Source organism: Pteropus medius, unplaced genomic scaffold, assembly GCF_902729225.1.
Source record: "Pteropus medius unplaced genomic scaffold, Ma_sr-lr_union100, whole genome shotgun sequence".
Classification (NCBI taxonomy): domain Eukaryota; kingdom Metazoa; phylum Chordata; class Mammalia; order Chiroptera; family Pteropodidae; genus Pteropus; species Pteropus medius.
Window position 1 is genome coordinate 4,112,467 of NW_024346771.1, and position 25,370 is coordinate 4,137,836.

The 25,370-nt window shown below is 40.2% G+C and overlaps 1 pseudogene; it reads left to right on the forward strand.

Annotated features, from left to right (window-relative positions):
* The first annotated feature begins 3,355 nt into the window (after positions 1–3,355).
* On the forward strand, positions 3,356–3,696 carry LOC120613842 (60S ribosomal protein L35a-like; annotated as a pseudogene).
* The last annotated feature ends 21,674 nt before the right edge of the window (positions 3,697–25,370 follow it).

The window sequence follows — 25,370 nt, forward strand, 5'->3', positions numbered from 1 at the left end:
AGTCAACATTTAGGTTGTTTCCACATCATAGCTATTGTGAATAATGCTGCAATAGATATGGGGGTGCAAATATCTCTTTGAGATGCTGATTTAAATTCTTTTGGATAAATAACCAGAATTAGCATTGCTGGATCACATGGTAATTATATTTTAAACATTTTGAGGAATATCCACATTGTTTTCTATAGCAACTGCACCATTTTACATTCCCACCAATGGTGAGTGCACAGGGTCTCAGTTTATCCACACCCTCAGCAGCATTTATCTTTTTCTTAATAATAATCATTCTAATAAGTATAAGGTGATAGTTCATTGTGGTTATTATTTGCAATTCCCTGATAATTAGTAATACCGTGCATCTTTTCATACACCTGTTGGCCATTTGTATTTCTTTTCTGGAGAAATAAACTTTTGATTTAATAACGTGTGCACACTCATTTTTGACTTAATGTTTGCTTTTCAATGTGTAGGTTCTGTAATATCAACTGCATTCAGTGCTTTGAAGAAGTGAGTTTTGCTGCCCCATTCCAAGTCCCACAGGTCTTTTAGTCAGTGGACTAGATCTTTAAACTTGCAGGGTGTGTGGGGCAATCAGGTCCTGTATACTAGAGTTTATTGTCTTGGCCACTCAGGGGTCAGGTTCTTTAGCTTCTTAACTATAGTTGGATTCTGGAGACATTTTCTGAAGTTTGAGATATTACTATGTAGAACCATGACTAGTTTTTAAAATGAAAATATATGAATATTTGGTTGAACAATATAAGTATATTTGAAGTTTCAAAGGAATGTGAACATACGAGTTTATGTGTGTGTATATAATTTTTAATGCTCTTATTCTTTAATTAATTAATGATTCCAAGGAATGAACAGCTAGTACATGTCAGTATGGAGTTTGGAAAGAGATAGACTCCATTTCTGTGCTCAAATGATTAAACCATTAAATCCATGGAAATAGGTAAGTGAAGTCTTGCTCGAAGATTAACCCCAGTCCTGCAATGGTAGAGGGACACTCAGAGACAGGGATAGGTTCCTTATCTTTAGGATAAACTTGAGCCCTGTAATTTTGCCTGCTTCTCCAGCCCAGATCTCGCACTGAGTGATCAATAAAAGCAAGTCATGGCACTCCAGTTCTTCCTATGAGAAAATTCAAGATCCCCTGCTATGTGTCTGCCCTGATCTTTTCCTCTGTGTCCTATTTTGAGCCAGACCTCTTCCTGCCTCTTGTTTTTTTTATGGTTTCTGTCCTGATCTTACGCTTGGGCTGAATAACGGAATTCAGGAGCCTTAGCTGAAACTTTGGCTTTCTGTAACACTCATGTCCTTCCTGGAGAGCATGGGAGAGCTCACAAGGGCTATGAGAACTAGAAGAGAGGGACCAATAAAAAGAGAGCCTGGAGCAACTGAACTCATGTTTTGTTTACTTCTCTATTTTGCCCCATATTTAGGCAAAAACCACATCATCTAGCATAATTTCTTTGTTAGGCGAAAAAAAGGATAAACATTTAATTTCTATTTTTCTAGCCCCTAGCCCTTTTAACAGAATTTATTGATCACCTAGAATAGTTTGGCAGTGCTGCATTTCTCAGCAAAGTGAGAAACAGGTAATTTATATATAAAAGATTCTAGTCTGAAGGAAATATGTAGTTGTTTCTCAGGTCTAAGTAGAGAGGGGGGCTGCAGACAAATATTAACATTACTGATTCAAATATAAGGATTTGTTTTCATTCTAGGCTTTTTCTTTGAGATACTGTTGATAAAGGATAAGAGAGACCATAGAGAAGGCTATTTGGGAGTGTGAGGCTCTCTTGAGTTTTTGCAACACACAAAAATCACATGTGGAATCATTTAATTTCTGCTTTCCTTTTTCCAAGAAGAAAAAGAAAAAGGAGCAAGTCAAATTCTCTTCAAAATTCTATTTGGCTCTTTCCATTGGGATCATCTATCTTCTCTATCTAGTTTGTCAGTTAAACACTAATAATGTGCATTCTAAAGCATGATCTGTGAATACAATTTATTTCTGAAGTCAAAGTTTTTTCTTAAGAGTATATGCCATAATGGATACAGTGGAATAATATCAAGGATTAAATAAAAGAGAGACTTCAAAGAAAATGAATGCAGTGTAGAGACTCCACTGGAGAAACAATTTCTACATGTCTTTTCACATTCATATTCAACAGACATGTTCTAGGGGATCTCAGCTTCCAGACTAAAGTAAACTGATGGAAAAACAACTGACCAGTTAGCAATAGCTACTGCTTATTTAGTGTACCACTGTACACTGTAGTAGGCATGTTGTAGTTATGATCACATTTAATACTCATAACAGCATCATTTACTGGTCATTATTATACACATTGTACAGATGGAGAGTTTGGTTCATAAGACCTGTGAGCTCACTTCTTCTTAAAAAAGATTTAGCTAAGAAACACTAATGTCTTCCTTCCTTTCTTCTTTATCACTCCTCATGCTGCAATGACCATCGTCTTTCATCAGTTATGTGTCTATGATAACTGATCAATCAATAATGACTTCTTTTATTCTCAGCCTAGGATTTCCCTGAAAGGTAACTCATAGCAGACAGACTAGACTAGTAGGTAAGAATGGGATCCATTACACAAGGGGTGTTCTGATCAATAAAACATGGGATCCATTACACAAGGGGTGTTCTGATCAATAAAACCTTTGCAGAGAAATGCACAGTGCTTCCTTGCAAGCTTCTTTGATACCTTCCGGTCATCAAGCACTTTGAATTCACATGGCATTTCTGTATGATGGTTATTCCACTCATTCAATTACCATAAAATTATTCTCCTTTTGCTTTGAGTCTACACTATTACTCTTACTTGGCATGTTGCTTTTTTGCTTCTTGTGCATTTCCTGGGTGCTTAGCTCTTGATGGGAATACATGGCAATCCTGAATTAAAAAGTATTTTTGAGTTTATTTTATGTGTGAACTATAGTGGCAGATGATGAGGATAAAAAGGCAAATTAAGATATAGTCTCCATTTTGAAAGAGCTTACACTCAGATGTAGGAGATAAATGTCTATCTATTTATAAAAAAAATGGCAATAATAGGTATATAGAGAGAAATTCAGAGGTTAAAATAGGAGCTTAATATAGTTGGCAGGTCAGGGAAGACTTCTTGGTGGAAAAGATAACTGAAAAAAAATCTCAATTCAGGATAGATAGGATTATCCAGGTGAAAGGAGTGAGAGCAGAAAAACGGCAAGAGGTAGCATGGTGTATCTAGAGAACTGTGTTTGGTCTGTTTAAAGTGTAAATTGAGAGCCTTTTTTTTTTTTTCTCCTGCCATGTTGGAGCCTGTGGAGGCCTGCTGAGAATGGGACTTCTAAAATGACAAATGTGTCTGGAAGGCTATGGTCCAAGGCCATTTTTTGCTGGCTATAAGAGTGGTCTCCAGAATCAGAGGGAACACACCACTCTTCTTAAAATTGAAGGTGTTTATGCTCTAGATGAGACTGAGTTTTATCTAGGCAAGAGATGCTTGCGTGTACAAGTCAAAGAACAACACAGTGACTCTTGGTGACAAACCAACCAAAATCAAGGTCATCTAGGGAAAGGTAACTCGTGCTCATGGGAACAGTGGCATGGTTCATGCCAAATTCCGAAGCAGCCTTCCTGCTAAGGCCATTGGACACAGAATTCCTGTAATGCTGTATCCCGCACAGATTTAAACTTATTGAAAGTAAATAAACTGGATTTTTTCTCTTGTAAAAAAATAAATAAAGTAAAAATTGAGAGGTAGGGAGTGTCAGGGGATGTGATCAGCGAATGGAATACCACTGTAAAGGGCTTTGGTTGTGAGGAGACTTTGAAGTGTTTTAGGCTGAGACTTAAATGTTCATATGTGCATTTAAATTGAAAATCCAGTGGGTGAAAATAGATAATTTATTCCTGCTTCTTTATTGATCAAGGTCAAGGATAAGTGGAGTGGCGCCTGCATGATCACACTCCTTGTCTTGTCTGGAGGGCTCCTCGTGCATTTCCTCTGTGGGCTGAGTGCCAGCTGAGGTGTCCCAGCTACTCTTCTTTTGGCATTGACCTTATGTATTGGTGGCTTCTTTATTCTTGATCACATTTGTTTTTGTGATGTAAGAATAAGAACTGACCCTCTAGAGTCACAAAGATCAGGGATCGTATATCAGCTCTGACATTCACTAACTGATTTTTGTCAAGGCACAATGACCTTTCTAAGCCTCAATTTACTGCTCTGAAAGATGGAATGATAATGTCCAACTCACAGGGCTGTGGTGAGAAATGATCCTGGAAGAGTTTCTAGCACATGGTAGATTCTCTCCCTTCATAAATATCGAATACTTCATTGATCTCTGAACTAAAGAAAAGTCTTATTTCCTTTCAAAATTTCAAGTGGAGTGGGGCAGGGAGTTAGCCCTTGGGAATGGTGCTGTTCAATTAATGCTAGCTCCTAGTATGTGCCAGGTCTTGTGCTAGGAGCTTTCTGTACTCTAAACTAAGTTTGATTTTTCTTTACTCTGAATGCAGGTACACAATTTTATAAACAAGGAAACTGGGTCCATAGAAGTTATATGCCTTGCCTATGATCACATGGATGCAAAAGTTCAAGTCCAGGAACTTATCAAAGTTTGTCCTTTTTATTATGCCAAACTCACTACTAAGTGCCAGGCACTGGATAATTGAAGAGTTGAATAAGACTTAGTATCACTCCCTGAGAAGCTCATAGATTAATGGGAGGATGGAGGCAAATATTTGTAAGGCCCTTAGAAAATAGTGTGAATGTGCAGAGAGAGGTGTGCTATGGGAGCCAAGTGAAGATGTGTCACCAAAGGGCAAGGTGGGAGTGCATCTGTGGGCCTTTGGTTTCTCTGGAGTCCATCATCTTAGATGTTAATCATTAGATAGAATCTCAAGGCCAGTTCCATAGAAATGCTGCAGTGGCAGAAACACTGGCCATATCTATAAGGACTTCTCTGTGTCTTCTTGGTCTGCAAGTAATGTCATTGGAAATCATTTTGTAAGATTTGTGCCTCATTGAAAACAACATGTCTCTGCATGGTTTCCATTCACTTGCTTGGTCTCCAAGACAAGCTTTTTTTTTTTTTTGAAATGGGGAGAAGAGCCCATTTCTCTGCCTGTTTAGCTGGCCACTTTGGCTTATTATTGTTGCCATCTGTTGCCAAAGAGAAGTGTGCGTACTTGGAAGAGGAGCTCATAAAAGTTACTAGAGGAGAGGAGGCTGAGCTGAGAATCCAAGTGGAAACATTTACTAGCAGCACAGTAACAATTCTTGTTCTTCTGCCTACATTCTTGATGTCCAGTGGGGTCACCATTCCTAACTCCCAAGCCTCTCTGGCCATTCACGCATATTCTCCATTCTCTTCTTCAGATCATCCCTACTGGGCATGAATTCTGTTTCATTTTATTACTCAAAGTCATTGCTGAGATTTAGCCACTATTTAGGAAGTATTGAGCAGCTTGACAATACGTCATCAACTTTCATCTCATTTATTGACTAGATAGCATGTGGGGGCAAGTTGATGTTTAGAAAGACACCAGATCCTCTGAATTCTCTGCAGTAAAAAATGAAGGCTTCAGTTCAATTCACTTTAGTGTAGCTCATGTTCACAAACCTTTGCTGACTACCACTAAGGGCTGCATAGATGAATAAGACATGGCTCTTACCTCAAAGAGCTAACACATTTGTTTTGCACATTTGTGTATGTGTGTGTGATGGAATAAAAAATTAAAGGTGCTATGGGGTGTGTTTTATGCTGGAAGTAAGTGTAGGGAGCTGTAGTAGCCCAGAGGAGATACATAGATGCCTCACTGTAGGCTTAGAGCCAGGAGGTAGAGAAGGGTAGATGAACGTGGGATTTGCATTTAGGAAAAAAAAAAATACTGACTGTGGTGTGGAGATGAATTAGGATGTTTGTAGAGATAGAAAAAAGTAGATAGTTCAATAACTACAAGATTAAAACCAATCAGCTTGGTGATACATTTAATATGCTTAATGAGGGAGTGGTGGGTGTCCCTCATTGGATGACACCAATGTTTCTAGCTTGAGCAACAGTGTGGTTAGTGGTACTAATGACTGAGATACAATTCTTGGAAGAGATCAGAATGGGGGTGCTGAAGGGAAATAGCAAAAATTAGATTTTAGGTCTTTTGGGCATGAGATACTTTGGGAACATCTAAAGATAAGGTGTTAATTAGAAACTTTTACACAAAGACCTGGAACTCAGAAGAGAGTCTGGGCTAGTTTTACAAATGTAGAGTCATCTTTGTTTTGGTGGCAACTGGAGCTGCGGTCATAGAAGGCAGTGTTAATTGAGAAAAGAAGGTATGCTTGGGACTAAGTTTTGAGGAATTTCACCATTAATGGGCTAGAATAGAAGGATAAACCTAAAATGGAGACAGAGATAGTATGGCTGGAGAGGAAGAAATTAAAGCAATAGTGCGTTAGGTCATGAAAGCCTAAGGAAAAGAGTTTCATAAAAAAGAAAAGGTCAAAGAGAGAAAAAAATGGCATAGATGATAGAGACTCTGTTCATCCCTCTTGTGACCAAATCAAAGTTGTGACAGAAACAAGAAATAAACAACAAGGAAAATTCCGTGGGATCTAGATGAACAAGCCCTATAACTAGGGAGAGAAATAAGAAATCAACCTGCAATGGGAGGAAGTAGGATGGGGCAAGGACACAAGGCTGCCAAGACCCAAGCAGCTGAATGAGACAGAGGCTACCACAGCGGCAGCTGCAGACGCCTCTTAAAGGGGCCCTGTCTGTAAGCAGACTTTTGCCATGATGAACCTGCTCGCTTTGAGCACCAATGCTTGATCGGCTATCATGGGGCACCAGGGACTTATGAGGGGACACTGGGTTGTCGAAATGAGAGATAGAGGCAAGACGCGCTCCATACAGAAGTGCTGGCAGTACCCATTATTCTTTGTTGAGCCCTACACCCTCCCAGTACAGGGACTCAGTGCCGCCATCGCAGAGAAGTCATCAAACTGGAAACAGAGGTCACTCCACCCAGAGGATTCCTTGAAATTTTGCCTCCCTGAACTTGCGACTCCACCCAAGCCATATCCAGGAGTGGCCTCAGCAAGTCAGGTGCTCCTTGCTGAGCAGGGCCTAGACTCGCACTGGTGGCAGCTGGCCTCGGTTTCTGGTATGGCCTTTTGAGGCAATTATAAGCACAGCATCTGTGGATTGCTTGATGAATCTTAACAGGTGGCCCTGAAGGGGCACAGGCTTGGGTTAAATTTGGCCTGCAGCTGAACTGCTATCGGGACTGTGCCACTGAACATCTACTACACAAATCTACACTAATAAGACCGGGAGACTTCGGAGCTTTGCTTAGTACATAGAAACAGACACAGAAAGGCAGCCAAAATGGGAAGACCAAGAGGCAGAGACCATATGAGAGAACAGAACAGAGATCCAGGAATAATGGAGTCAAGCAATCTAACAGACATAGAGTTCAAAACACTGGTTACAAAGATGCTCAATGAACATAGGGGAAGTGTAGATGAATTCAGTGAGACCTTTAACAAAGAGATAAAAAAAAAACAGAAAATGGAAATGGAAATTATAAAAGGGAAACAGTCAGAAATGAAGAACACCTCTGAGATGAAGAAGATATTAGATGGAAAAAACAGAGTGGATAAAGAAGAGGATAGAACCACTGATATAGAGGATGGGGAAGCCAAGGACACTCAATCAGGATGGCAGGAAAAAAGAAGCCAAGACTATAATAATAATTTAAGGAGTCTATGGAACACTATTAAATGCAAAAATATCTGTGTCATAGGGCTACCTGAATGAAAACAAAATGTTGAAGAACTATTTGGAGAAATAATGATGGAAGACTTCCCTCACCTCGTGAAAGAAATAGACATAAAACCCCAGCAAGCTCAGAGAGTCCCCAAAACCAGCAAACCAAGAGGCCTACACCAAGGTACATCATAATTAAAATGCCCAAGGTTAAATACAAAGAGAGAATCTTAAAAACAGCAAGAGAAAAGCAGATAGTTACCTACAAGGGAGCATCCATAAAACTGGCAGCTGATTTCTCAAAAGAAACCATGCAGAACAGAAGGGTTTGGCACAACAAAAGGGTTTGACATGATGAAAACCCAGGATCTACAACCAAGAATACTTTATCCCACAAAGCTATCATTTAGGGTCGAAGGACAGATAAAGAGCTTTCCAGTCAAAAATAAGCTAAGGGAATTTATCAACACCAAGCCAGTATTACAAGAAATGTTGGAGGAACTTCTTTAAGAAGAACAAATGTATCAAAAATAGAAATAAAGAAAGGTAATAATTACATTCCTATCAACAAGTACCTCAAATGGAAAAGAATTAATTGTGCCAACCGAAAGATAGAGTGACTGAATGGTTAAGAAAACAAGACCCCTACATATGCTGCCTATCAGAGACTCATTTCAGATTAAAAGACACACACAGACTAAAAGGAAAGGGATGGAAAAAGATATTACCTTAATGGACCTAGAGGGTATTGCACTGAATGAAATGGGTTGGATAAAGACAAATATTGCATGATTTCACATATATGTGGAATCTAAAGAATAGAATAAACAACAACAACAACAACAAAAGTGGAAATAAACTCATAGATACAGAGAATATTTTGAGGGCTACTAGATGGGAGGGGAGTTGAGGGGGACAAAAAAAGGGAAAGGGATTAAGAGGTACAAATGGATAGTTGTAGAATAGACATGGAGATGTAGAATGTAGCATGGGGAAGATGGTTAACAATGTTGTAATAAGTATGTAAGGGGAAAGGGGGGTACTAGATTTAGTGGGATGATCAATTTGAGAGTTATCTCTGATCACTATGCTGTACAACTGAATTGGTATGCCAACTATAAGTGGAAAAAAACTCATTGAATTGTACAATGTAAATATAAGCAACTAATTGTCTATTATATTTCCATAAAGCCAAAAATTAAAAAAGAAGAGAAAGGGTCAACAGGGTCAAATGCTATTGAGAGGCTAATTAAGACGAAGCCTGGAAAGTGTCCACTGAACATAGCTGCATAGATTTCAGGGGAGATATTTTCAAGAGCTATTTCAGTAGAATGATGGCATTAGATCCAGATCAGAGTGAGTTGTGGAGTGTGTGGGAAGTGAAGAAATGACAACAGTGAGTAAAAACAACTCTTCCTGAATAATCAACTATGAAGGAGAGGAGGAATATGGCAGTTCTGAAACTGGGCTCTGGTGCTGATGATGGGCAAATGCTCGAAAGCAGAGACAGATTAATTGTAGAAAGGTTGTGAATATTGAAAATAAAAGAGTAAATAATAGTAAAAGATTCTGAAAATAGTAGGTGGCAGTGGGATCCAAAGATCAGATGGAAAAGATATTTGTACTTTTATAAGAGTAAAGGAGGATGAATGGGTGCCCTAGCAGGAAGGTCTGTGTGTTTGGTTGTGGGAATTTCTTGTCTGATAGCATCTGCTTTCTCTGTGAAGTAGGATACAAGATCATTTGATAAGAGAGAATATGGGTGAGTATCAGGGACAGAAGCTTGAGAAGAATAGATCAAATTTGGAAAAAGTGACTATGAAGTGATAAGATGTGATGTGGTAGATTTACTTGGCAGAGTTGTGATCTCATTTGAGGTTGAGAGCCAAGAATGTATAGTGGGTCTGAGATGCTTGAAGAGAGGTATGGAGATGGTATCCAGTTGGTTTTTCCCAGGTTTGAGTTTTATCTGGATGTTGTAAACAAAAGGCAATGGTAGGCTACAGATCTTAGGGTATAGGCAAAATATTATTAAAATCATGGACCATGGAATCTAAGTTGAATTAGGAAATAAAGAAAGGAGTGAGCTAATGACCTGGGAGAGTTTAGGAACTGTCAGAATAAGAGTAGTTGAAGAAGCAAGGTGGAAGGGGAGGAGATGGTGGCTAAAAGTGCTTGTATTAGTGATTCTAGGAGTAGGACATTTATAGCTAATGAAAATTCTGAAGTGTGAGATGAGGAGAAGAGAAGACTATTGGAAAATCAGTAGGTCAAGAGATTCAATCAGAGGCCATCTGTGCGGTCATCATGTGGGGGCTGATAACACCCAGGGTGGCAAAGCCCAGAGTAGAAAAAGATGACCTGTATGAATGAGAAGAAATGACTGGCAGACTGGCAGATAAGAGCAGCTAGCAGGAGAAGGAGGATAGTGCTGTGGTATTTAACCAAGAAAATCTTGTAACAAATGGCTCTCAAACTCCCTTCCGAGGGTATCAGTAAATCAATGAATATATTCACACATTTGTTTGACATTTACTGACTGTTGAATATTTAGTGTTGTCAAGCATTCTGTTTGCCAGGCACATTGCTAGAATGTGGGTGACAGTTGAACAAGACATATTTCCCAGGGATCTAACTGCTCAGTCGAAGACACAGATGAAAAGACAAGGACTTAAAATATCTTGCTATTTCTGAAGTAGAACCTTTGCATGCTGACACAGAGAAGTGAATAATTAATTCTTATTGGAGAAGGTGAACAGGATATCTCAGAAGAGCTGCTTTTTTGGGCTGGAATTTGGAGAATAATTTTACCATATGGTGAATGGTGGTGGAAGAAAGTAGATTTTAGGCTGAGGTATCAGCAGGAGGAAAGGCTTACAGGTGTGAGAATATATGGAGAACACAATGTCTTTCATCTGCATTTGTCTATTTTTCCTCCTGGTATATGGCTGGAGAAGATTTGATGCTCTGAAAATTAATTTCTCAGAAGATAACGTCAAAAAAAGGAGACTGCATGTGCTGGGGCCAGGGAGGTGTCAAAGAAGAGGCAGTGCTGCCTTGAACGGTGAAAGATAAACAGGATGAGACTGATATGGTTAAAGAAGAGGATGCCACACACAATACTACACATAGGGGTCTTAATAGAGTCATCCAGAAAGCCATCTATCATCCAGTGGAGAGTTACTTTCCAGGTCCTGTTGCCCTGGAAGATGGTATAGGCTTAGTTCATATAAAAGAATATTCAAATATTTGGTGGTGACCTTCACCTTTGAGGATTTTTATTTTTAATAAACTATACTTATGTATATGCATACATTAAGTCCTCGATGTCCTTGACCACCATTTTCTCATCATATGTGTTATTTTTGTGATTATTATTTTTCTGACAACTCTGTTTTGAAGTCAAAGCTATTGTGATTGATCTTGACTTTATTCAGATGGAAGATCAAGTAAACCAAACTGTTAGTCTTGATCTAACAGATTTCTGGTGCTAAACTGTAAGATTGTTGAGGGCAAGAATCATATGTTCTTGATCTTTTTATTTTTAGTACTGAGGACCATGTAAATTATGCAATCACATGACTTATGTGCTGCTATCCCCATTCTACATTTATAGCAGGCATCGCTAATCAATCACTGCCCATTTTCCTGTGGAGTTTAAATAGTCTCAGAATTCTCAACAGAGTGCTCTGGTCAGTCTCTATTAATTAATAGAGCTGATCCACTAGATAAAATAAATTACCATCTATATTAGCTCCCTAGGACTGTATAACATATTACCACAAACTGAGTAGCTTAAAACAACAGAAATTTATTTTCTCACAGTTGTGAAGGCCAGGAATCCAATATTAATTAAGATATTGATAGGCTGGTTCCTTCTGGAGAATCCATTCCATGCCTTTCTCTTAGCTTATGGTGACTGCTGACAATCTTTGGCTTTTCTTGGTTTGTAGCTACATAACTTTAATATCTGTCTTCGTCTTCATGTGGCCTACACCCTTTGAGTCTTGTGTATGTCAAATTTTCCTCTTCTTTCTCTTATATAAGGATACCACTCACTGGATGTAAGGCCCACCCTAAATCCAAGATGATTTCATCCAGAGATCTTTAATGCTATCTGCAAAACTCTATTTCCAAAGCTTTATTTCAAATTCACAGGTACTTGGGGTTAGGACTTAGATCTTTCTTTCTGAGGACCACTGCTCAACCTACTTCACCATTCCTATAATCGGCATCAGTCAATACCCAGATTCTGGCACTTGGGTGTCCTTCCTGTTCCTGCACAATTTGCCCAGTGTCTAGTTTCTGTAGTACTAGGATCTGCCTTACATGCTATTAATTTTATTTCCTACCATAGGCAAAAACCTGCTCCCAAGCCACGTGCTCAAAGTCCTGTGTCATGCTGCTAATGCTGTCTCGGTGCTAACTCCTGGCTGTTGAAGATTTTCTGCCATGAGACTTCCAGTGATCTGGGATTGCCTCTCTACAAGTGCATGCAGGCTGAAAGGCACTCTGTTGAAGGTTCCAGCAGCTTATTCCCACATATTAGAGACCTCCTTCAAACTCTACTACCCAGAACCTGTTTGCTGCATTCTGGGGTTCATATTTCCAATCCTGGGTCTTAGTATCTGGCCTCTGCCCCACTCATCAAGTGCTTCTCACTCATGCTTCTTTCACATGGCTTGGTTTTGATTCTGGCTATGACATTTGCAACCTGAAAGTCTAGCCTAATCCCAAGCCCAACCCTGGGTCCTAGAACCCTTCTGACCTGGCTGTGGGCTTGGATGTGCATCTGGAACAGGCCTTTATTGTGAGACAGAGCTTATCCTACACCTGATGTATCTTCTCTGCCCAGCTGGTCCTGTTTCTATTCTGGGTCCTGGACCCTTCTGGTCCTTCTGTTCCAACTCTGGTTAACTCCTGACCCTACCCCAAGAAAAGGCCTCAGGTGAATGAGCACAACTCAGGTGTCACTTTCTGAAGATCCAACCCGATGATTCTCTTGTTCTGGCAGAGTTGATTAGAAATGTGCTCTCTCGTGTTCGTGTGTGGGGATACTTACTATATATATGGCCTGAGAGAGTTAATTGGCTTCTCTGCCTCAAGTTTCTCATGTGTAAAATGGGAATAATAATCAAACTTTTTTCTAGAGCTCTGTAGGTTTATGGTTTGGCATGATGCCTTCATGCCTCATTGAAGATCATTATAAGAGATGACTCTAGGAAAGATTATAACTGCACATTTGTAGGGATTCCTTTGAGGACATTGACTTGTATACCACATGGGGTTTTCTCATTGTAGACTTAGCAGAGAAAATTCTCTCAGATTGCATCATTGGATCAACTGGGATACACCTGTGAAAGTGGTTTGTTTTTATATTAATCATATCAGGAAACTTGTGACACTTCCGTCAGCTAGAAACTTGTGGCAGCTAGGAAGCTCAGAGCCAAATTCGTCTTTTCCCTGTAGAAAGTGGATGGGGCAGTGTTGTCTATGTCCACACTAACTCTTTCTTTAGCTATATTATCTTACTGTTTACAATGGTTATATTTGATATTGTAGCCTAGATCACCTTAGCTGCTCCTCCTCACACTTGGTAGTAGACCATAATACCCTACTTTGAATAGTGTTACCCACTGCAATGGACTGAATTGTGCCCCACTCCCAATTCATATGTTGAAGTCCTATCCCCCATTGTGGTGGAATTTGGGGATGGAGCTTTGGGAAATCATTTAGATCAGATGTAGTCATGAGGGTGGTGTTCTTATTGATGAGGAACAAGAGTGCTTCTTCTTTGTCTCTCTACCCACATGCACTGAGGAAAGGCTGTGTAGGACAGAGTGGCCATCTGCAATGCAAGGAGAGAGCTCTCACCAGGCACTGACCATGGTCTTGGACTTTTAGCCTTTAGACTGTGAGAAAACAAATTCCTACTGTTTAAGCCACCTAGTCTATGATATTTTGTTATGGCAGCCTTAGCTAACTAAGACAGCTACTCCTAGCCTCAACTAATTATTGGATAAGTGGTAGACATCTGCGACAAGGTGCACCAAAGATCAGTTCTTTCTGGGAATTTGAGGTTGAACCAAGAGAGCATCAGCATCTCTCCAGGTGGCTTGAGCCCTAAGTAGATTTTGTGGCTGTAGAATGGGTACCAGTAAAGCCGGTTATCTGAGAACGAAGAGAGAAGTAGCTGCACTGAGATAAATAGAGTTGAAAGACAGGCAGCTGATACTTGCTGGGATCCAGAAAGAAGCCTTGCTGCTGGTACTGTCTTTCCTGGGACCCTGTTCCTTTCTTGCTTTGGGGTTCCACAGATTGTATATTACATGTTTTTTTAATTGCAAAATTCTCCCCCTTTTTTCTTAGAAAGCTATCTAGAATTCACTTCTGTTACTTGTAAGAAACAATTCTCAAGTAAGCCTTTGGTTTTGATATTTCAACTTTTCAATAATTATGTTTTGATACTGCACAATCTTTAGTTACTCGCCTCAATATCCTTTGTGGGAACAGGTGGATTATTAATAACAAAATAATTCAGATATTTCCTTCTGAAGCTGGGTAGGAGCTTATGAGGTAGATCATGAAGTCTCTTGGATGTCACAGACAATAAGGACTTGGGAGAAGACCAGACCATAAAGAGGTCGGTGGTTGACTTGGGGTCCCTTCGGTTGTAGGAGTCTCTCTTCCATCACAAAGGAAAATTATATTGGCCTGATAGGACTTGTTTTTTAAAGCATATTATTAACTTTTTCTTATTTTGCTCTTGCTTTGCCAAGAGTTGCAGGGTGGTGAGTTATTTGTGCTTACTTCTCAAAACACACTGTGAATAGTCTCAATTATGGCTCCAGACAATTGCAGTTGCTGTTATTGAGGATTTATAGAAGCGCCTACATTTCTAAACATCCTTTTATGACTTTCCATTTCTATGGAAACCTAGATAGGCTGCTCAGTCCATATGGGTACTTCTTTGGAAAAACCTGATAGAAGAAAATCTGAATTTACAGAAGAGATAAATAAGAGGTTAGCTATTTACATGGTTTCATAGAGGATTCACAGATAGCAGGCTCCCCTAGTACATTTGGTGCATTCCCATTCTCTTTACTGATCATGAATGTCTTACATGTAATAGGCTCTGAATGAAATTTTGTCAGTTGATTGATGAGCCCTTTGGGGAGGAGAGGAACGTAAAGCTAGGGTTATAGTGTACTGCTGCCAATTGAAGATAAATCAGAAAGGAAGAGAAAGCATTCTGAAGATAGCCATAGTGAGTGGGGAAATGTGACTCAATTTTAAAAACTGATTCACATACAGTTTTTAGGAAGCTACCTGCTGCATAAACCAAGATATACATGAATTTTTCACATCAATGTGCCTGAAGGCCCAAGAGAATGGCCCCTTGCCCTGGGCCATAGAATTGGGCAAAGGAGGAAGTAGGTACTCACCAGGCCTCAGTGCCAGGACTCATTGTTTTTGCAAATTGGAGCTACTTTTCATTTTCTAAGGCTCAGATTACATTTTGCAAACCTGAGAACTTGAATAACATGGGAAGCAGGGACTGCCCAGATTCTCTTTTCTCTTGGGGGCCTGCTTTCATTAGGATTCTTGGTTGCAAAGAGCAGAGCAAAGAGCCCTTGTCCACTGGATCTGGTTTGAACAAGAAAGGGAATTTATTAAAAGGAAATAGCTACTTCCTGGACTCCAAGGGTAGGAATGCAACTGGGCCTCAGACAGGGTTGACCTGTAAAAAGATATGAGAAATGCAGGCCATTCCTGTCTGTTTTCCTGCTTTGTTCTTTTCTTATACCGTCTGGCTTTATCTGCCTCTGCATGTACATGGGGGCACTCTATAGAGAAGGAGGTCACTGATAGCCCACAGACACCTTGAGCAATGTCATTTCCAACCTTTGTTGCAACCCTGAGGAAGTGTGTCCTGTAGTGACTGATTAGCTCTGAGAGATGTAGTTGAGTCAAGAACTATTAAAAGATAACCTCATTCATCATCAATTCATCAAACACCCCTTGCATAGCTATCTCTGTGATAGGTACTAAGATATAAAATAAGTAAGAACCAGCCCTAGCCTTGTTAGCTCATTGTCTAGTTGGGGAGATAGATAAATAAAAAGATATATAAAGATATATAATATAAATTTCCAGTATGGAGAAAATCACAAATTTTAGCAGGAAGCAGGGGTGAGGGAGTGGATGGTTCAAAGGAAGGTGTGTGGCATTTATATATGCATTTATTTATTCAACAAATATTCATGAGTGCTTCCTTTGGCCAGGAACGGCTTGGGAACAGAGCAATGTATATGAGGGTGATATAGTGTGAGGTTGTGGAAGAAAAGAAAGCTGGAAACAAGTAGATCGAAAAAGTGAGTAAAAGTCCATCATGTGGTGCCGACAAACCTGGGGAAGAAACAACAACATGCAAAGGATGATAGATAAATAGGATAACTTCAGAAAGTGAAAACAGAATGGTGTCCTAGAGAGTCTAGGGCAGGGCTATTTCAGATGAAGATCCAGGAGACTCATCATGAGGTATCATGCCATGTTGAAGAGAAGCAGGAAGAGCATTTCAGGCAGATCAAACAACAAGTTCAAAGGCCTCAAAGCAAAATGAGCTTGATGTGTATGTGAGAAATATCAAAGGGGGAATGTGGGGTAGGACATGAAGGTCAAAGAGGGGGCAGGGCCAGATCTCAAAAGGCTGTGATGAGGACTTGGATTTTATTTTAAGTTCAACTAAAAGATATGAAAGATTTTTGTCAGCATTGGTCTGATTAATGTTAGAAAAAGACCACTGTAGCTGCTGAGTGAGGCTAGGTAGTGATGGGCATAAGGAGAAGTGGGCATGGAGGTAGAATCACTAGGACTTGCAAATGGGTTGGATGCAGGAGTGAAAAAAAGAGAGGACTCAAGAATTAATTCTTAAGCTTTTAATCAAGCAACTGGGGAAACTATGGGGCCATTTACTAAGAAGTGGACAACTTAGGGAAAAGAAAACATTTGTGGAAGGTGTGGTGAAGGGCTAAATCAAGAGTTGTCTCATTCTATTTAATGTGAAGTTTCTCTTGGACATCTCAGTGTAGATGTCAGAAACACAGAGAAGGTAGGAGTATAATGCTCTAAGCAGGTCTGTCCAATGGAAGTACAACATGAGCCACAAATGAGAGCCACATAGGTGGTTTTTAAATTCACTAGCAGCCACCTTAAAAAGTAAAAGAGAAACATGTAAAATTAATTTTAAAATATATTTTATTTAATCCAATATATCCAAAATATTATAATTTCAATTAATATAAAATAATTAGCGAGATATTTTGCTTTTTTTTGGTACGAATGTGTCAAAATCTGGTGCATGTTTTCCACCTTCGGCACATCTCAATTCAACCTCGCCACATTGCAAGTGCTTGGTGTGGTTTGTGGCTATCACATTGGAAAGTGAATATCTATAAGAAAGGTGAGAGCTATAGATTGACATTTGGGAGTTATCACAGAGGAGGCAGCTAAGGCATGGACTTACCTAGGGACATGTAGGGAGTGCAGATAGAGAAAAAGGCTTAAGAGTGAGCCCCAGGGTACTCCAAAATTGGCAGCTTGGGTAAAGAAGGAAGTTTCTGGCAGAGGAGACTGGGAAAGAATGAACAGACATTTTAGAGAAGAATTTGTAGGACGAGGAGTGAAAGGAGCCTAGACAAAGCAGTTCCAGGATTCTGACAGGCTTCATGGCTGAGTCCTGAAGTGTGAACCAGTGGGAAGGGGAAGGGCTCTCTGAGTTTTAGAGACAGCAGGAGCAAAGCAGTGGAGAAGGGGCACATAGAGGAGTCTAGAAGAGTGTGGATTCTTCTAGAGTGGCAGGAGAGGAGGTGGAGGAGTGGGTGCTGGATCCCAGAGGTTCTCGTTCCCATGCTGAGGATTTGGAGCTTCATTGTCTGTGTCAGTGGTCTGGGCCACACCATGAGAGTGGTTTCACATACACCATGCTTCCCCTGGTCACGCTGGGGACAGGTGTAGTGTGCTGTTCCCTAAGGCTAGTCCCTGCTCTCTCCTACTCAAGAACACAGAGTGAGAGAATCATGGTCTCTTAGGATTAGTTGTTCTACTTTATTAATGAAAAATTCATTTCTAAATTTTAATTTCTATTAATAATGAATCATTTGCAGCACACCTCAGAGGTGGTTGCAACATATTGGTATATAGGCCATGGGAACTCCTGGAGGGCTCTAAGCAGGAAAGAGACTGCACCATATTTGTATTCAAGAGAGACACCTGGCAGCATTCTAAAGGGTAAGCTGCCTGTTGGTTGCATAGCCCCTGTCCTAGCAGACTCCTCCATTTTCTTAGTTCCTATGCACACTTTTATCTTTCAATTTCATCTTCTATAATGAGAAGATCAAAAGTTGTACCATGCTCAATGGTTTGGAATTCCCAGACGGCTTTCTTTACAGGCAGATTGTTAAATGACAATGAGTATATCAAACATATGCCTCACAGATCACACAGAGTTAAGGGAGGGTATGAATTGAACAAAGCAAGAGTGAGCTCAGCAGCTCTAAACTCAACTCCTTACTGTCTTCCTAGTCAGCTCCAAAGAAGAAACATACCACAGGCAGTTCCCAGGTGAGATCTGGACACTCAGGTAGTTTAGGACCTGGAAGAGGTGTTGGGGAGGAGCTAGGATAAAGCTGACTGTAGTTGTGGTCTTCAGGCCTGGTCTTGTCTGCAGAGGTTTGAATCTCACTGCTGTGACCAACCATATCACTAGGTTGCAGGCTGCTCAGTAGAACCTTAAATGTTGAGGTCAAGGTCATAGGCTCCATCTCCATGCCTTTATTCATTTATATACTCAAGTTGTAAGTATATTGAGGACTTACTCTATGTCAGGCATTGTTTATACAGTGGTTAAATAAAGACAAAGTCTGCTCTTATAAAGCATATGCATAGTCTAAGAGAGGAGGCAGCACTTATACAAAGGTAGCTAGGGGGTCCTTGCACTTGAATGCAGAAGACCTGATGAGCCCTGGAGTGGGGTACCTAAGGTATCAAGCTTTAATTTCTAAGAAATAAGGATAATCTGTGGTAGAATTACCTCCAGAAGACCATGCAAGGGCTAACTGATGAATAAGTTTTGAAAATCATGTAACATCACATAAATATAAGGTGTCATCACTTGTGCAAACAACATTTTTGTGCCAGCTCCATGCCAGACACTAGGGGGTGATTCAGTGGTTTATAAGATGGAGCCCTTACTCACAAAGCCTCATAATCTAATAGGAGAGCTTGAGCTAGAAATACAAGGTGAGAGCATATATGTTAAGTGTTTTCCCCAAGTACTGACCATAGGCCTTGAGGGAGAGCTGAGTGATGCTCTGGGAATACCAATTAGTTTGTAACTCCCTCTTATTCAAACTTATTAAGTCTCCCTTGGCCATGAAGAACTTTGTGCTCCTGTCCTCACTGACATGACACCAGGGGTTCTTGTCTTCTGCTCCTCTGCTCCTCTATGGTGCCTGTGCCATTATGCTCTTTATTTCTGCACATGTTCCTGCCTTGTTACCTACTTTAACACTCAAATCTTTTTTCTGTGGTGCTCTGCTTATTCTCCTGTTATCCACTCCTCTCACCCTATATGTTATTTATTCTCTTCTCTGTGATAATTTAATTCTTATATGTAGCTCCCCTTCTGCATGTAGCAGGTACTACTCTGATATTTCTTCACGTCTGTAAAAAGGACTCTGCAAATAACTAAACTCTGATCAAACCAGATAGAATTTTAAAAAGAGATTGTGATGGAGTGGTTGTTCTATTTTGGTGGCTCATAAAACTAGGAAATTTAAGAAATGGATCTGGCTTCAGGTACAGCAAGGTCTAAGTATGTGTCATCCAGAAGGTGTTCCATTTTCTTATCGACAGGCTTTATTCTCAGACAGACTCCCTCTGGGGTGGTGGACACGGCTGCTGGCAGCTCCAGGCTATGCTAATGAAGAGAGGTCACTTCTTTCCTAGAAGTTTCAGCAAAAGTTCTGGACTGACTCAGTCACATGCCCATCCCTGAACCAACTATATAGCCAGTAGTTATAGACACTCTGATTGATTTCGGTGTGGGCCATGGGCTTCACTGGAACTACAAGAGCTAGAGGCGTTCAGAGGAAAATACAGACACTATTATTGGAAGAAGTGATTCTGGACAAGCAAATACCATAAACGTTCACTTTGGTCACACCTACACCTCCTTACTTAGATCTTTGAGGACCAAAGCCATGTCATATTTCTCCTTGTATCCTCAAGGCTATCCTGGGGCTGGAACATAACACCAAGTAAATGTTTCACAAACAAAAGTGTTCAGAGGAGCAAGAGAAGATACCAGAATTGTGGAAGCTGCGCACAGCTTGTAGATGAAGTGGGTAGAATGTAAGCTAGACATTGATCAATGGGAGAAAAAGCAGGAATAGCTAAAACAGAAACTATAACGGACAATTGGCAGTACTTGGTGACAGATTATCCGTGGAAGCTGCAAGGAAACCTAGGTGTGTCTAGGGTTTCAGTTTTGAGTAACTGGAAGGAAGACACACCACTGCCTGGAAAATAGTAATTCATCCTTACATAGCATATGGGGCATCCTAGTAGGAATGCACAGCTAGTGTTTATAAATTAGGTTCTGAGCTCAAAAGAGAAGCTAACAGTGGACCAAAAACCTGAACATTTTTAAGGAGAAGCTATGAGAACAAATAATTCCTCTAAGAAACAGCACAGTGAAAGGAGGGCCTAGGCCATAATCTTGGGAAAGGCCCTCATATGGGATGGTGAGCCAGAGAAGGACCACAAACCAGTGACCAGGCAGGACCGGATCAAGTGGATAGGCAGAAGCAAGAACGTTACAGAACCCGAGGAAGGCAATCTTCGAGAAGAGGAGGGAAAAATGTGGGTTGATTCAAATGGTCAAAGGGGATTAGCTCAAGAAAAGACCATATGTGTAGCATTTAAAGGACTGTGAGTGATCTTCATGAAAGCAATTTGGGGAGTGATAGGAGGGTGGGGGTCAGATTCCAGGTAGCTGAGAGATAGGAAGGGGAGAGACCTGGAGCAATAACAGAGCCTCCTGACTGTGGATCACCAGAGTCCTTTCCATAAAAAAAGTACACTCAGTCCTGCAGCCCTAAGTATCACTATTCCTTGAAAACGATGTGTCATCACATTGGGTTTGGGTTTCCCCACTTCTAAAGTTTGGATTGAAATGCCAGCTGCCCCTAAACTTAATATTAAATTATAAGTGGCTTTGGACTCAGAGCAAAGGGTGGGAAAATATTATTTTGTTTTTCTGACATACTTCCCCTTTTAAAGGCAATGAGTGAGGATGGGAATTCACATTTAAAATCAATATTTTAGAAGATTTAATGGCAGCATGACAATTGCAAATTTGTGGTTCTCAATTGCGCAGATCTGTGCAAATCAGAGAAGATAGAACAAAAATCAGCAATTTCATGTCTTGCTGAGAAGGAGGCTTCCTAGGGAATTTTAACAAGCACTGAAGTTGCTAGGAGGGGCTCCCTTTAATGTAAGTTTTTCTTTGAAGACTCTTGATAACAGATTCAGGGTGCAGCTATTGAAAAGAGGATTCATTAATTAAAAAGCTGCAGTGACTTCCTTTTGTCTATAGAAATTAACTTAATTCTTATTTTTCACTGAGACATTTAAATCTCTTTACAATCTGCAACCAACTTGCATTTTATGTTCTCTTTACTACAATAATCCATTGTACTTTGTACATTGCTGGCCCTTTCCAACATTCATTCATATCCACAAATGATAATGGGCACCTAGTCTACGTCAGGCCTTGTTTTAGTCCCGAGGGATATAGTGGTGAATAAAATCATATCCTGTCTTCTGTCCATTGCCTGCATGCAATGATGAGAGGAGAAACATGAAGTAGCAAGACCACAGCATAGGCTCAGACAGCTAGGCTAGAAACTAGATTCAATCATGTGCCAAATGTGTGATTCTGGGGGATAGTTTTCTCCTCTCCAAGCCTCAATTTTCTCTTACATAAAGGGGGAGTAAGCAAACCGATTTTAAGGTTTGTTATAGGGATTAATGAGAAGATATTTGTAATGAGCTTGACACATAATTGGTCCCAGTTTACCATTAGATTCATTATTACTATTAAAATCCTTTCTGCTCAGAATGTCCTTCGTCAGGCTTGTAGGTTGGCCTGGAAGCACAACCACTAAACCCAGCATTGTCCCTATAATAAAACATTTTCAAACTGCCTCCTTTGGCTGGTGAGGAGCTCTGGCTCTATTAGGCAGGAGGAAGCAAAAGACTTTGCAGAAAGTAAGAGGGATGGTGTGATTAGAATTTGGGTTCCAGTTAGGTAGCCATTACAATAATCATACAAGGAGTGATGAGAAGGGATGGCATGATGTAGATGTGACCAGTTTAGAAGTGACCTATGTTATGGATAAGGAAAGAGAAAGTTTGAACCCAGAAGAGAAGTGGTACTGTAATTGAAAATGGAGAAGAGAAGGTAATTGTTTTTAAGGGAAAGAAGTGGAGTTCAACTTGATCCAAGAATTCTAGAGGGCCCTCTTAGTTATTTGCAACCATCAAGGAATGGGTGGCAAGGCAAGTTATTTCTATCTTCCCTACCTCCTGACCCAGTCAAATGGAGCATTCAGCACCAGAAACTTAAATTCAGAGGTCTATTGACTTGGGTGAAGTGGCTAACAAAAGATGTTAGGCACAAATTACTTAGTGCTCCATCACTCTTCTTGGGCATGAGGCAGAATCTTCTCATGGCCTGAGTTCTCCCTCAGTATGAATATCTCTGCACAGGTGGGATGGTCATGTTGCATGGTGGACCCAACTTGCCTGCTATTGGAGTCTTAGCTCTGCTTGACTATAAAAAGAGAGAAGCCTGGGTGCTGAGATTTTGAACAAGTAGTACTCTCACCTCATAACTAGGCTCTGTTTCCTCATATTTTTATCTACTTTCTTTGGCCAGGAGCTAGCTTGCTTCTCCCCTCATCACCCTTGGTTTCTTGAGTGAGTTATTTACTCAAAGGCACTGTTCTTACAAGCAAGGGCTGAACTCTTATTGAACTTTTACTGGTTCATCTACTTTATCTTGCTTTGTGAGACATATTTTAATAATATGTGGCACCAGACACTGATATGGTCAGCCACTCTTGAGCAGTATGTGATGTAACTTTTGCTCCATTGTCCACATTCCTGCTGCCCATAAATAGTGAACACTATTCTTGCTAGTCTTCATTTCAAAAAGCAAGGTGAGTGCAAAAGAACTTTAAGACAATGTCTGCACAGCAACATGATAGAGGCGATAGAGCAACATGTAACAGGGAAAATGTCCAGTGCATAGCTGAGAACATGGACGTGGAGTGTGGGATCAAGGTTGTGGCTGGTGGTCCAGCTCTGGGAGTTATCATTCTAGCTAAAGTTGGGGGAGAGAATGAGCTCTTCAGGGGGAGCATGCAAAGGGTAGAGGAAAAAGAGAAGGCAACAGTACTGAGACAGGAAGAAAGAAGAAAGATAGGATCCATTAGGAACCCCTACCCTCACTCTAACCCTAACTGCCCCTGACCTTAACCCTGTTGTAGACAGCTATGGAACCAGGGAAGTAAGGGTTCTATCACTATGAAAGTTAAGGCTGATGAAAGACATTAGAATTTGGGACTGAAGATTTTTGACCAAGGAGAAGGGCTCAGAGACAGACTGTAGAAAGTTAAGTTGAGAACTGAGGATGGCCAGTGTAGCAAAATGACGTCTTTCCAAGCTTCCTGAGGATTAGGTGTTTGGATAGAGCAGGGAAGAATCAAGGGAATGTCAGAGAATCAGAGCCAGACTCCTGGGACCCACAGCTGTAGATACTGTACCTCTGAACTTCTTGGTACATGCAGAAACACATCTGTGATTGTTTAAGCCCTTTTGAGTCAGGTTTTCTCTTTTGTGCAGCCAAACACATCTTAGCTGGTTCCACTCTCTACCAGAATGTGAACTCTTTGAAGATAAATTCTGTGAAGGCAGGAATCTTACTATCTTGCTCTTGAATACCTAGGTCCTAGAATAGTGGCTGGCATATATGGATAAATATTTGTTGAATAAAATATCTTTAACAGGGTGGTTATAATAATATTAGTAAAGAGTGATGGAATTGGTTACATAAGAAAACAGGTGCATGCCTCTGGGGGCTTCTCTGAAATCACAATCTCCCTATAAGGGACCTAGGATATACGGGTGAAGGGCCTGATGCCAGCTGGTTGCAGAACAACATCATCTACAAATACCATCTACTGTTATTACAGGCTCATTTTTCTTGAACCAAAGGCCAAGAACAATGGCCAACACACATATAAAAATCACATGGGAGTTTTTCTAAACTACACATACTTGTTTGAACTGCTTAACTGCAGATAAGACATTTTTGAAACAACTGCGGAAATTTGATTAGGGGTTAGTTCTGCAGCAACCAATAGAAATATAATGCAAACTGCATAAGTAATTTTAAGTTTTTCAATAGTCACATTAAAAAAAAGAAACAAGTAAAATTAAATTAATGATATTATTTTATATAACAAATATATCCAAAATGTTATCATTTCAATGTGCAATTAATAAACTATTCATGAAGTGATTTACATTATTTTGATGAGTAAATATAGCTAGACCATTAAATCTGAGTTGCCCAGGGAGGTGAGTACAATAGGAAGACTGAACCTTAAGTTCAGTCTCTGATCTGGCTAGACCAGAAACTTGCTGTGTGCACACTGGTAGTTTATTATTTCCCTCTCTGGGCCTCTGTTGCTTCATCTGCAAAAAAGATCCAGTGTATCATAACCTAAAGCTTCAAAACAAGTATTTAAAGTAGGTATTACTAAGCCATTCTACCTATGAGGATGCTGAGGGTCAAAGAAGTTGACTGCCTTGCTCAGGGCTCACAGCTTGTGAAGGTAGAATCAATATCGAATCCAGGTTTTCCTGAGCCTGTAGAGTGCTCTTTCCACTTCACTTGTCCTTTCAAATCCTTTTTCAGACCAGAACTCTGCAAGAAAGTAAGCTCCATCTTTCCTATTTACTCTAGGATCCTGGTCACACCTGCAAGACTTTCTTCTTATCTTCTGTCTTACAAACAGAAACCATAGGAGACCTGAAAGAATTTGTATGTGTGTGGGAGGACAATAAATGCTCATATTTTTCTCCTCTCCCCAAAGTACATGGATGATTGAAAAGGGTAAGGGGAATATAGCCTATATATTATAAGTGGTGACAGATTATTACTAGAATTAGTGGGGTGATCACATTGTAAGGTATAAAAATGTCGAATCAATATATTGTACACATGAAACTAATATAACCAATATAGACTGTATACCAACTATACTTATATAGTTAAATAAAAAAAGAAAAATACATGGAATAATGCACTGTCTAAATAGCTCTGCATTTGGAATGCAAAGGCAGATTTACTCTTGAAAACAAAGTGGGGGAGGGCTCTGCCTAATATTTATAGTCAAGACTTTTGCTTGCTGTCAGCAAGACCATTCTCACCACCATCGCTGGGTCCTGGGAGGAATATG